A 12,450-nucleotide genomic window follows, 5' to 3' on the forward strand; every position below is an offset into this window, starting at 1 on the left:
AACAAAAATTTCGTTTTTAATGTGTACTAAGTAAAGAAAAACCACACGGAATCAGGCAACAGAGTCTCTCAAACCCCTTAAAGCTCTTTTAAAAGATACAAGAACTACTTATTTAAAACAAAAAATTCGTTTTTAATGGGCACCAAGTAAAGAAAAACCACACGGTATCAGGCAACAGAGTCTCTCAAACCCCTTACAGCTATTTTAACAGATACAAAAACTACTTATTTAAAACAAAATTTCGTTTTTAATGAGCACTAAGTAAAGAAAAACCACACGGAATCAGGCAACAGAGTCTCTCAAGCCCCTTAAAGCTCTTTTAACAGATACAAAAACTAATTTTTTAAAACAAAACTTTGTTTTAATGAGCACTAAGTAAAGAAAAACCACACGGAATCAGACAACTGAGTCTCTCAAACCTCTTAAAGCTCTTTTAAAAGATACAAAAACTACTTATTTAACACAAAAATTTCGTTTTAATAGGCACCAAGTAAAGAAAAAGCAGATCCCCAATTATTTTCTATTCTGAGTATTTTTGGTTTTCCCTCCAAAATTGACCCCCCCCTCTCCCCCCTGCCCTCAGAAATGGGGGAACGAAGGGCCTCTGAGCCTTGCCCTTGATGCAGATCCCATTTATTTTCGATTCTGAGTAGTTTTGGTTTTCCCTCCAAAATTGACCCCCCCCCTGCCCTCAGAAATGGGGGAACAAAGGGCCTCTGAGCCTTACCCTTGAGGCAGATCCCATTTATTTTCGATTCTGAGTATTTTTGGTTTTCTCTCCAAAATTGACCCCCCCCCTGCCCTCAGAAATGGAGGAACAAAGGGCCTCTGAGCCTTACCCTTGAGGCAGATCTCATTTATTTTCGACTCTGATTATTTTTGGTTTTCCCTCCAAAATTGACCCCCCCCCCCTGCCCTCAGAAATGGAGGAACGAAGGTCCTCTGAGCCTTGCCCTTGAGACAGATCCCTTTTATTTTCGATTCTGAGTATTTTTGGTTTTACCTCCAAAATTGACCCCCGCCCCCTCCTGGGTCCGCAGAAATGGCGGTCCGCAGAACATCTGAGCCTTGCCCATGAGACCGATCTCGGTTATTTTCGATTCTGAGTATTTTTGGTTTTCCCTCTGAAATTGACTCCCCCTCCCCTCCCTGCCCTTAGAAATGGGGGAACGAAGGGAACGTTAGATCCTATTTTAAATTGACAATACTTATCAAACATCACTTGTGTATTATACAGACCACATCGGAAAGGTAAAGCATCATTCACACTCCTATTATTCAAAACATTAATTAATATCTTTCATAGTGTCCAATTTGCGAATCCCTTTTTGCAAAAATGTCAAATACTCACTCTCTTTGAAAAACCAAACCAGACTATACTCATCAAACCAGACTATACCCACCAAACCAGATTATACCCACCAAACCAGATTATACCCACCAGAAACCTGTTTGGTACAGGGGCCTATGCAAAGTATAAGGTTGATTACTACTGCTGATGCCCTTTTTAATAGTCGAAAGTGATTGGAGGGCAACTAGTCCCCCTTCCACTCCCACACGCCCCCCCTCCCCTTTGCCCCTTAAGTTTTAAAAATAAAATTTTGCGTAATATTAAATCAAAATGCACTGTGATAATGCTAATTCCCAATAAGGCATCTCAGCAGTATCCCGAGAACGACTGAGGGTATTATATTCAAGCTTTTGGGGCTACTTCTGCTCTTAAAATTTAATCAAATCAAAATAGCATAAGTGTATCCAAGCTATCAAAGTAAGTAAAAAGATTTTTTTGCGAATGGTATCAAGTTTTCCATTTCAGGTCAACTAAAGGAGGTATGAAAATAAATTAAACGGTACTATTTTTGTGCAGATTTTTAAAAAGGTGTATGTTTTTAAAAATGGCTGAAAACTTTTCTCCAGTATACAAATAGCAGGCTAAACTATAAAGTCTTAAAAAACGAAAAGATTTAAAGTGTTATTTTCTTTTTCCCTAAAAAAAACTATGTCAATATAAAACGAACAGAAATTAATTAAAAACACTTTTTCTACAAAATAAGTTTTTCAAAGAAAAGTAAAGAGCTCCATTAAACAAAAATGAGCAAAAATAAAATCGAATAATCTACCAAGCGTGAAACTACCACAAATCAGCATCGATAAATAAATGAAACCCAAAACGAACAGAAATTACAATAAATAACCGAGTCAAACTCAAAACGACCATAAATTAACATAAGTTTGGCGCAAAACCCATATGCCTTCCCAAGGCCAGAACAAAATTTGTACTTTACTGGAAAAAAAACAAATGAATGTGCATTGTAAGTTTAATATACATATAGCCTACTAATATTTAGCAATCAAAATGCTAATATTATTTGATTTATTAAAGTTATAAAAGTAAAAACATTTATATTTTTTTCAGTAAAGTGCAAATTTTTTTCTGGCGTTAAAATACCATTTTTTAAGTGCTAGTGTTAAAATACCACTTTTTAAGTTCTATAGGCTCTCCTTAAAAAAAATTCTCTTAGATGGGACCCTCCCCGTCCTTTAAAAATATTGGCTGTGATTATTTATCATATCCAGATAACCTCTTAATGGCCTATCTTTGAACATATGTCCGTAAATTTTCTAATCAGTCTTATTTTCAAAATTGGATGCAGTTGTAAAATAAGTCAAGAAACATAGGCTCCTGGGCAAACATAAAAGGAATTCTAAACCACAGCAGCTTCGCTTATTGCGGCTAGATTTGTGGGTAGACTGCCGTTTCTTTTTACCCTAAAAATCCTTTTTTTTTCGGTCTCAGATGTATGTGTGCCTTTGTAGTCATATATTAACATGCTACTAGATTATTTTCTGCCAATTATTTCGGACAATGTTAACAGTACACTTTAGCACCTCTTGTGAATGCGGGTAGAATATCATCAGCAAGAGAGGGATGATAAGCTTCCAACCCATCATTGAAGAAGAAAAAATAAAGTCCTGAATTGCTTTGGTTTCTCTACAGATCTCCTTATGAGCTTTTAAACTCAAACCTTCGGTGCCCCATCCCCACTTCTAGATTTCCTTCTTTTTAGGTGTTTTGTTGAAATTTGTAAATAAACATTCCTCACTGATCCATTCTTTTTTTAACTTTGATTCTCGCATATCTATCAACTGTTAGTATTGCGGTTTGGCCTCAGCCGCGGAATGGTGAATCCAAGGTCCAAGTATCATCTACAGTAACAAACCACAACGAAGGGTTATTTTGTTACGTGTCAGACAATTTTTTTCGGATGGGGGCTCAACCCCAGTACCATTTCTCCTGTGGATACGGTCTTGGGCACTGCCCCACATTGCAGCTTCTCGTATCCAAGATTTAGCCTAGAATGTGACGGATCTTGCACCCTCTTCTTCTTGTCTTAATCCCCTATTTTGGTCCAGTCCCCCCACAGAAGATTTGAAATGACAAGCAAAATAAAGAAAACAAGAAAAACTGCTAAGATGTGGGACTGAACACTAGTGAAGATCCAGAGAAGAAAAGTGTATTGCGAACATTTCTCCTATGTAAACAACACTGCTTCAACACAAATAAGGAAGCGTAGAATAAAAAAAGACATGAAAAAACAAAATCAAACGAAAAACAAAATTTAAAAAAATTAAAAAATCTGAAAATGCAATGGACTTGCATAAGATAAAAAAACACACTATCCTCAAAATGTCTCTCTGGAAAACAATGCTGATTCTACATTTATCGTCAAAAACATTGGTGAAACGCAGAATTGCAAGAATACGCTAATATTGATAAAAGAAAAACAAAAAATTAAAGTGAATCCAAAGAAGGCTGAAATGTTCAAAAAATTAATAATACACAATAAGAAAGTTTGTTGGTCAATGACAAATATGTTAAAGCATTTAATAAATCCAGGAAATCCCAAAATAGGCAGCAGTTGTAAAAAAACAAAAACAAACTTTAAATAAAAGAGTACAGGAAGTTCAAAAAGCTTAGGAAAATTTTAAATGGATTAAAAGAATTGAAAATGCAATTAAACGTTGACGACGAAAACAAAAGACAGAATAAACATATCCACAGATATACTCGTTTGACAATGAACAGGAGAACAAATCGACACTTTTTGGCCTTTCTTTCGTCGTACTACTTCCGCCAGATTCTAAATTTAACTTTATTCGCGACTTTACAGAAGGGTAGGAGGAGGAGGGTAACTCGTTAATCCCCCATCCCATTTCCTTCCCATCCATCCCCATCCCAATCCTAGAAGAAATTGTAAATACAGGGAGAGGGTATAAAACCGGCATTTTAGGGGAACCTTTGACCAAAGCTGTGTAGTGGGATTTACAATGGAAGATAAAAATAGGCATGTCTTCTAAATAGATGTATGTTTGTTGTTGACTACTAATATTTTGCAAGGTACGAGATATGCATGTGAAATTATGGTAGATATATATATATATATATAGTATGAGATTAATCCATAAGCAGTTTGGATTATGACATACCTATATAAGACGTTTTTTCAAAACAGAACTTAATACCCACAATTTCCAAGTAAAACAAGTGTGCAATTTAACCTTTAGCGCTAATGTCCGGTAAATGACGTGTTTTAAGCAGTATTTTTTATAGATTTGACCCCCAACCACTGAGAAAGTGTAACACCCCCCACTACAATTTTGTTTAAACCTTTTAGGCTGATTCTTATATAGGCCACAGCACTGTCAACTGTCCAAACTTCTCGTCTTGGGTCTCCACTTCCTTGGGCTCTCTCTAACAGCACAGAAACGTTTCAGTCTTGCGTTTATAACACATACCGTCTTTGAACAGTTTTATTGCGTTGATATGTTTCATTCTTTTTATTTCAGAAAACGATCGATTTTTCAGTCCTTATTTCTCGTATATAGTAATCAATAGCATAATTTATGAAGGATTAAAAAAAAAAATTTTGGAGAGGGGGGGGTCGCCCCCATCGCTTACCCCTTGTATCCGTGCTTGGTTTAAGTGCATTCAGGTTGTCAAAATAGCACAGATGCAATATCCCAGGAACAGAATTGGTTATTAGCCTAATTGGAAACATTCAGAAAAAGTTCAGGGGGCTATAAAAGTAAATAAAAGGCACTTTGTGCATCCAGATTGTTATAGTATGGCGTTTGAACAATGTTTCAGGAACAGCTATGTTGGGATTTTCAGTGCATATTGTGGAGGATGTTGAACTAAATCTAAGAATGTGCGTCCAGGATTATCAGGAGGGCGTATCTAAGATAACTCAAAAAAATCTAAGGATATTAGGTTGAACATTTCAGAGAATGCCAAGGGGGATGTTGAACTTAATCAGGTTGTTAAAGGCATATCAGCAGTATCCCAGGAGCGACTGAGAATATTAAGTTGGAACTTTCAGGGGAACAGATACTACTACGACTATTACTACTACTGCTGCTGCTACTACTGCTACTACTATTACTAATACTGCTACTACTGCTTCAGCTACTACTACTACTGCCAGTACTACTACTACTGCTGCTGCTGCTGCTACTACTACTACTATTAATACTACTACTACTACTAATACTACTGCTACTACTACTACTAGTACTACTAGTACTACTACTACTACTACTACCACCACCACTGCGACTACTTACAGCTGCGACTGCGACAATTTTCAACTGCGACTAGTTGCGACTGTGACTACTTGTGACTACGACGGTAACTACTTGCGACTTTGACTAATTGTGACTGCTGCTGCGACTGCTTGTTACTGCTACTACTGTGACTGTGACTACTTGTGAGTTCGACTGCGGCTACTGCGAGTAATTTCAACTGTGACTACTTCCGACTGCGACTGCGACTACTTGCGACTTCAAATGCAACTATTTGCGACTGCTAATACTACTGCGACTGTGACTGATACTGCTACCTACTGCTAATACTGATACTACTACAGGAGTAAATCAAAAGAGTTTAAGTGCATCCAGGTTGTCAAAATGGTATAGATGCCATAAATCAAGAAGAGACCGGGATATTAAGATGAGACTTTCAGGGAAAGTTGAGGGGGAAGTAAAACTAAATCAACAGACACTATGTGTATCCAAATCATCAAACGGGCGTCTGTGCTATATCCCAAGAAAAGCTAAATAAGGGTAGCCTATTGTATTGAAATTTCAGGGCATATTGTTGGGAATATAGAACTAAATAAAACTACACTATATGCATCCAAGTGTGTCAAAAGGGTATATCTGCAATGTCTGGAGAACGGCTAAGCGAACTAATTTGAAAATTTCAGGGCATGTTGAGGGGGATGGTCTATTAATATTTGTCTACACTCAAAATTGTAGCATAATGGGGTCAGAATTCCTTCTACCCTATACAACTAAAAATGTTATGCAGATTTTCAATCCCTTTATCTGAATAATATTCCCCATGCCCATTCTTCCAAAGTACTATAGTGCAGCTATAATTAAAATTTGTTGCAAAAAGTTTGTTCCAAATATGTATAGCAAGCCAAAATCTTGTTTCTTAAGGAGAAAAACCGAACAAAAAGACTTAAATATACTTTTTTATTAATTTGTAAGAAAAAATCTATGTCAATTAAAAAGGAAGAGAAATTAATCATTAAAAAAACTTTTTGTACAAAAAAAATTTTCAAAGGAAAGTTAAAAGCTACATTAAACTAAAGATGAGCAGATACGAAATCTTGTGCTGTACTGGCAACAAAAACAAATTAAATCTTAACATTTCCTGTTATATAGCCTCTATAAATTGGAAATTGTGTGGAGACTTCCAGGAATGAATATCAATATATGTTAAACGATCAATCTATATTCATTTGTTCTTTTTAGTAATCTTGGTTTTTGGGAAATTTGTTTTTGTTGTTATTTCATTTTAAACAAAAACACATAGCTTGAAATAAAAATTGTTTCCAGTGCTCGTCTCTGGTTTAATCTATAGCTTTAAACTAATATGAAGAAAAAAAAACATTTTCTTCCCATTATTTGTCACAAAATTTTGAATTTCATTCCAGTATTTTGCAAATCCTGATGATGCTGATGAAATGAAGGGGGACTATTCGACTATCAGCACTAAACTTATCTAGGATGAATATTTTGATCGAAACCAATACGAGAAAAAATCACTGGAAAAAGTCGCAAGTCGCAAACGCCAAATGCTAATCTAAAGCGATGTTATAAAAGTAAATTTATGCAATAAAATCACCAAATTTAGATAGTTGATGTAAGAAAGGTTTGAATATCTGTTAAAGACCTCCTATAAAAGTCATCGTCTCATTACCATAGAATTCTTTTCATTCTGATTCACACCTCAAAGCGTTGCTGGCAAGCCCAAATCCCGCCTCTAAATTTTAATTGAGTTCAAAGGAGAAATTATAAAGTTGGTCCTTTTAATATTGCTTATATATAAGTATTATTTATAGCCTATTGTGGCATAGATAGCTATCGGCCAAAAGCTCAAAAAAGGACCGCCTTAAAATGCAGTAACCGCCGCGGCGTAAATAAGCTGGGAAGATTAATTGCCTTTTGATGTTAGCTTTTATTTGAGCTTATGCTATTACGGCCAAAGAGATGTAAATTTTTTTGAAAATTGTTTTGTTTAATTTATGCTTAACCAAGAAAGATTACGGAAAATTGCCTTCAAGAATGCACATTGCTAGCAAAAAACAATTGAAACCAATTCAGGTAAACGTTATTGTAGAAAATTGTGGAGAGAATGAGACGCACAGTTAATTGGGAATCAAACAAGTGCATTGACTCACATTAAAAATTCTGGTATTTTACCCAAAAAATAAGTGAAGCCTACTTGATATGGAGGATCCCACATAAAAAATAACACGTTTCTGATACACTAATAAAACATTTTTTAGTGTTTATAATTTTCTTCCTAGTCTAAAAAAAAACATTCAAAATAAAATCCGGTACTTGTCTGTTAAACGAAACACACGTAGGAAGTGAAGTTAGGTTAATCCCAATGAAATATGCCAAACATGATGATAATATAATACTGTAGAAACGAAATGATGGAAACTCCGATACAGAATTATGGAAAGCAGGCCGCGCAGAACGCATTATATTAAATACCTAACCCAACCCCTAACCTCCCCACTATATGTTAAATATTTAATTAAAATACACATACATCGTAGTTTTTCTCACTCAAAATAAGCAAATCATAACCGATCCCAGAGAGGCAAACCGGTTTCTGTCAGTTCTTACGTAGCGTAATTCTTGAGTGTGTTCTGCATAACAAGACTAGTACCTAAAATCCTTATATTTTGATTAGCCATTTATTTCTGACACAGAAAGCAAGTCCAGTTTGGAGGAGGCAAAGGAGGAAAGTTACACCTTTAATTTGCAAGAATCCTAAAAAAATAACCTATATAATACTTTAAAACCTACCCTTTATTTTCTAGAGATGTTGTCCGTGTGGTTTGGTAACAACTGTGTTTAAATAAAGTAGCCAAAAGCATAAAACGAACAATTGTTTGGTTTTCTTTTTTCTTTTTCTTTCTCTCCCGTAGATATTGTCTTTTGGTGTTAATCGCGTTTTAGAAGCCAAATATTTATGTAAATGAAATATTGCTCTTATTTAGATTTTTTTTTATCGATGCCACCGTTTATTTTCACTATGACAAAACTTATTAAGAAGAGTTTCTATCTAAGTTCCGAAATGTGGTTCGATTTTTCTTTTTTTATATTATAAGAAAAAAGAACATTGGCTTTGTTCTGATCTCCAGATTCTGCTACTTCGGTTCATTCCTTACTTGTTTGCCCGTCTAGAAGAAAAAGCGATGCAATGGCCTCAATTGGAGGGGTACTTTTGCCACCTAGATTTCTTGGCTTCAAGCCTAAATTTTGAAAAATACCATTTTGGAGTATTTTTTTTATCAAAAAATACCTTGTTTGGAATTTTCATTGAAAAATTTTTTAAAAATGATAAATTTGCCCCTCCCCCTAGATATTTAAAAAAAAATACCCTCTCCCTTAAATTTTGTGAATTGATGGAACTGGAGATGCAACACTCGATACATATTGGCATCGGTTTCCGCCCATTTGTCCCTCTTTAATCCACAGTGGTGTCGAATTTGAGGCTTTGTCTCACTAATTTGCTGTACTAAAACTATGTCAAATGGAGGCGGAGCTTAGTGGAAGAGTACTCGGCTGCAATACCATCCATTTACCTAAATGTTGAATATTAAGGATTTTCAAGTTTCTGAAAAAAAAAACGCTCTATAAAAACTTAAATATTTGAAATAGACAAGAAGTTATTCTTGAGCCATATATACTATTGTAAAATTTGCTAACTAAGTACAGTCCGGTATCCACTTCAAACGTTTATAAAATTGCAAACTTAAGGTAATATTACTTCTTTTTGTTCACCTTCTTCTGGCTAAGACTCTGTTTAGTCCTCTAAAAGAATATTTGCTTTTCAAAATCATAGTCCTAATTTTCAGAAAAAAACGGGACATAGGTCTTGTTGATATATTCAGAGCATACAATTTTTATCAAGAATCTTTAGAGATTCGCCAAAAAAAGGCAGACTGAAGAATTAGTCCTGTTCTTATTTAACTGAGAAATTAAATTATGCATGAAAATACTTCACTGCATCAAATGTACCTTTCCTGGTAAAATAATTCAGCGTTAAACATTTCATGCAAAATTTGGCCTCTAGTAGGATTTAGATGGTGGGATTAAGGGTCGTGATTGCTGCTTTTGTCTATTACAAAAAAGTTTTGTTCTCAAATGTTGTTAACAAAAAAAATAATCGTCAGTAAACAAGATAGAAAATTATCATCTCTAGCGTCAGCTTCCTTTTACAAAAACAATCTAGGGTTAGCTACTGTAGTCAAGCTCAGAAAATTATAGCCTGTATCATATAAAATCGCATTTTGCTGTGGTATAATCCTTCGGTAGATGATATAACCACCTGAAGCATGTGTTGGCGTCTCCTAGTCCAGACTGAAGCCGTGTCACTGAGTTGTGGTGTAACATTCATAATTGCAACATATGCATAGAACAATTATTGGCGAAGGAAGTATAATTGTTAAACTACAACATCTACTACCAAAACATGGTTTTGCTATTAGCTAAATATGTTTGTTGATGCTGAGCCAAATTTATGTCTAACACAGATTTGACAAACTACTTTATCAGGAGTAATAAGAGGACTCTAACTTGTAGGAAAAAATATGGACTTTGCCGCATCAATGCACCATTTCTTCTTAAAACAAGGAGAGAGAGAGAGAGAAATCTCAAAATGAAGTGACTTTGTCCCTTCAGTTTCTCATTGAGCCAGCAACTCTATTTATCTTCTCTGGTGCTCAATCACAGTAGCGACAATTCTATTTATAGATATTTGTTGTTTTTGGATTTTAATTGATTTTAGGCTATTTTAGTGTTCATCTTTGTTTCTCAGCGTTTAAGACGCCTTGTTTTATATAGGCGAAATATCTGCAACGCTTTAGTTTTGTCTTTTCCTTCTACTGGCCGTAGTCCCGTTTGTTTTCTTCATCAAGAGATTTCTCTCTCTCTTCGTTTTGTTATGACTGGCTAGTTCGGCTTTAGATCTTTCAACCATTTCCTCTTTTGGAATACCAGGCATGGGAATAAAATAAATCAGGATATTCTAGATTCACACATTAAAATACATCCTTTTTTATAACTGAATAATTTCTACAATTGCTTCAGTTACAACTTCACATAAAAAGTATACATGCCACAAAAGTGATATATATATATATATATATATATATATATATATATATATATATATATATATATATATATATATATATATATATATATATATATATATATATATATATATATATATATGTGATACAACTCGTTTCCCTTTTAATGTTCTAAATAGCTTATGTGACTTGTGGGTCTAGTACTATAATCGGACCTTGTTACTCAAGGGATATCATCTGCAGTTAATGAGGCAGTTTAGTCAACTGTAAACAGTAGTCAATATTAGTTTACTCATCATGGGTAATCGCTCTGAGATAAAGGTAGTGGCTTAGTTGATCATGGTGTAATTCAAATGTAGTGAAAAATTCTTTCAGACACATTGTCGCTGATAAACATTCTTCAGATTAGGGGTTGAGATATGAAAATGTTTCTCATTGGCTTACTGTGTATTCTACTGAAGCATGTATAAAGCCAGTTTTAGGTTCGGAGGCAAACACTACAGGGTCAGGAACAAAGGAGGAAATAACAGGGAAATAATTCCATGTACTTCGAATACAGAGAGGGGACCATCCATTGGATATTAACTCCTATCTTCAAAGGAACGGCAACAATAAAGAATAATAAAGAACATAAACATTCCTAGAGTTATATAAAATCATAAAAAAGCTTCCTATATATAGAAACTCAAATGTCTGTGGTTATGCTTCTTTCTCTCTGCTTGGGCACACTGAGAAAGAAAAAACAGTCAAACTAAATAAGCTAGAAAGTAAAATTTTTAGAAGAATAAATTCAGAAGCATGAGAATATTTTCAAGCTTATGTATGCTATAGAAATCCCCCAAAAATCCCAGACATTTTTTTTAATTCTCGTTTTAGAATACCAGTGGCGCCAATTCGTGAAAATGCTTGGTGGGAGAGGTCAAAAAGTATTTTTCAAAATGTAGGGTGCAATTATGTTATCTTCTATTTTTTCCAATGAAAATACCAGAATAAGGGTCCTTTTCTATCAAATACTAAATAAAATACAGAAATCTAGAAGGGGCAAAAAAAATCTAGGGGGCAAATTTGTCCTGTCCCCTCTAATTAATTTCACTGAGGAAGACGCCATGACTGCGTCAGGCACATGTGAAAGGCTCGAACACCACTTGATTGAATCGAAAGCACCATTTGTGAGGGTTAAAAGCCCGACTGCTGCTGAAGCAAAGCGAGAGAAAATTTGGATAGGCCTAATGCCTCGAGCTCTTGACTGTATGAAGTGGTTTTCCTTGTTGCTCAAGATGGGGGACAGTAATTCTCCTATTCTGGGTTTTCATCTATTGCGATTCCAATGGGGCAGTTTTCATGCCGATCTGACACTGTTTTCGATTGGTTTTAGGTTATTTTCAAAATTTCCATAAATTTTCTTTCACAATAAGAGCAGTGTTAGCCGAGTAGTTAGCACGCTAGACTTGAAAGCCTTTGTCCGTGAGGACAGGGGTTCGGATCCTGGTGTCACTGGTTATTTGGTTTGGCCGGGGGTCAGAGGCGTGACTCTGTAGCTCAGTCAAAGTCAAATCAGCTCTAATTGGGTACCTGGAGAAATCTGGGAAAGGAAAACAGGAAGAGTGTGCGAAGACAGAGGCTGGCTGGCCCCAAACCCCCCGTGAACTTACAGGCTGAAGGGCCATGAAATGGAGATTATTACCGTCGGTAGGGATTTTAAAATCCAATGCTATAGTCTTTACCTTACCTTTAATAAACTTTTACCAATAAGATTAGCCTTGCT

General features: G+C 35.4%; 1 protein-coding gene across 4 annotated transcripts in view; it reads left to right on the forward strand.

The window, feature by feature from the left end:
• Positions 1–12,450, forward strand: part of ss (aryl hydrocarbon receptor spineless) — a 152,851-nt gene that overhangs the window by 27,559 nt on the left and 112,842 nt on the right. The window lies entirely within an intron of this gene.

The sequence above is a fragment of the Artemia sp. Qi Xiang Cuo genome, chromosome 2, assembly GCF_049724085.1.
Source record: "Artemia sp. Qi Xiang Cuo chromosome 2, ASM4972408v1, whole genome shotgun sequence".
NCBI classification, from domain to species: Eukaryota; Metazoa; Arthropoda; class Branchiopoda; order Anostraca; family Artemiidae; genus Artemia; species Artemia sp. Qi Xiang Cuo.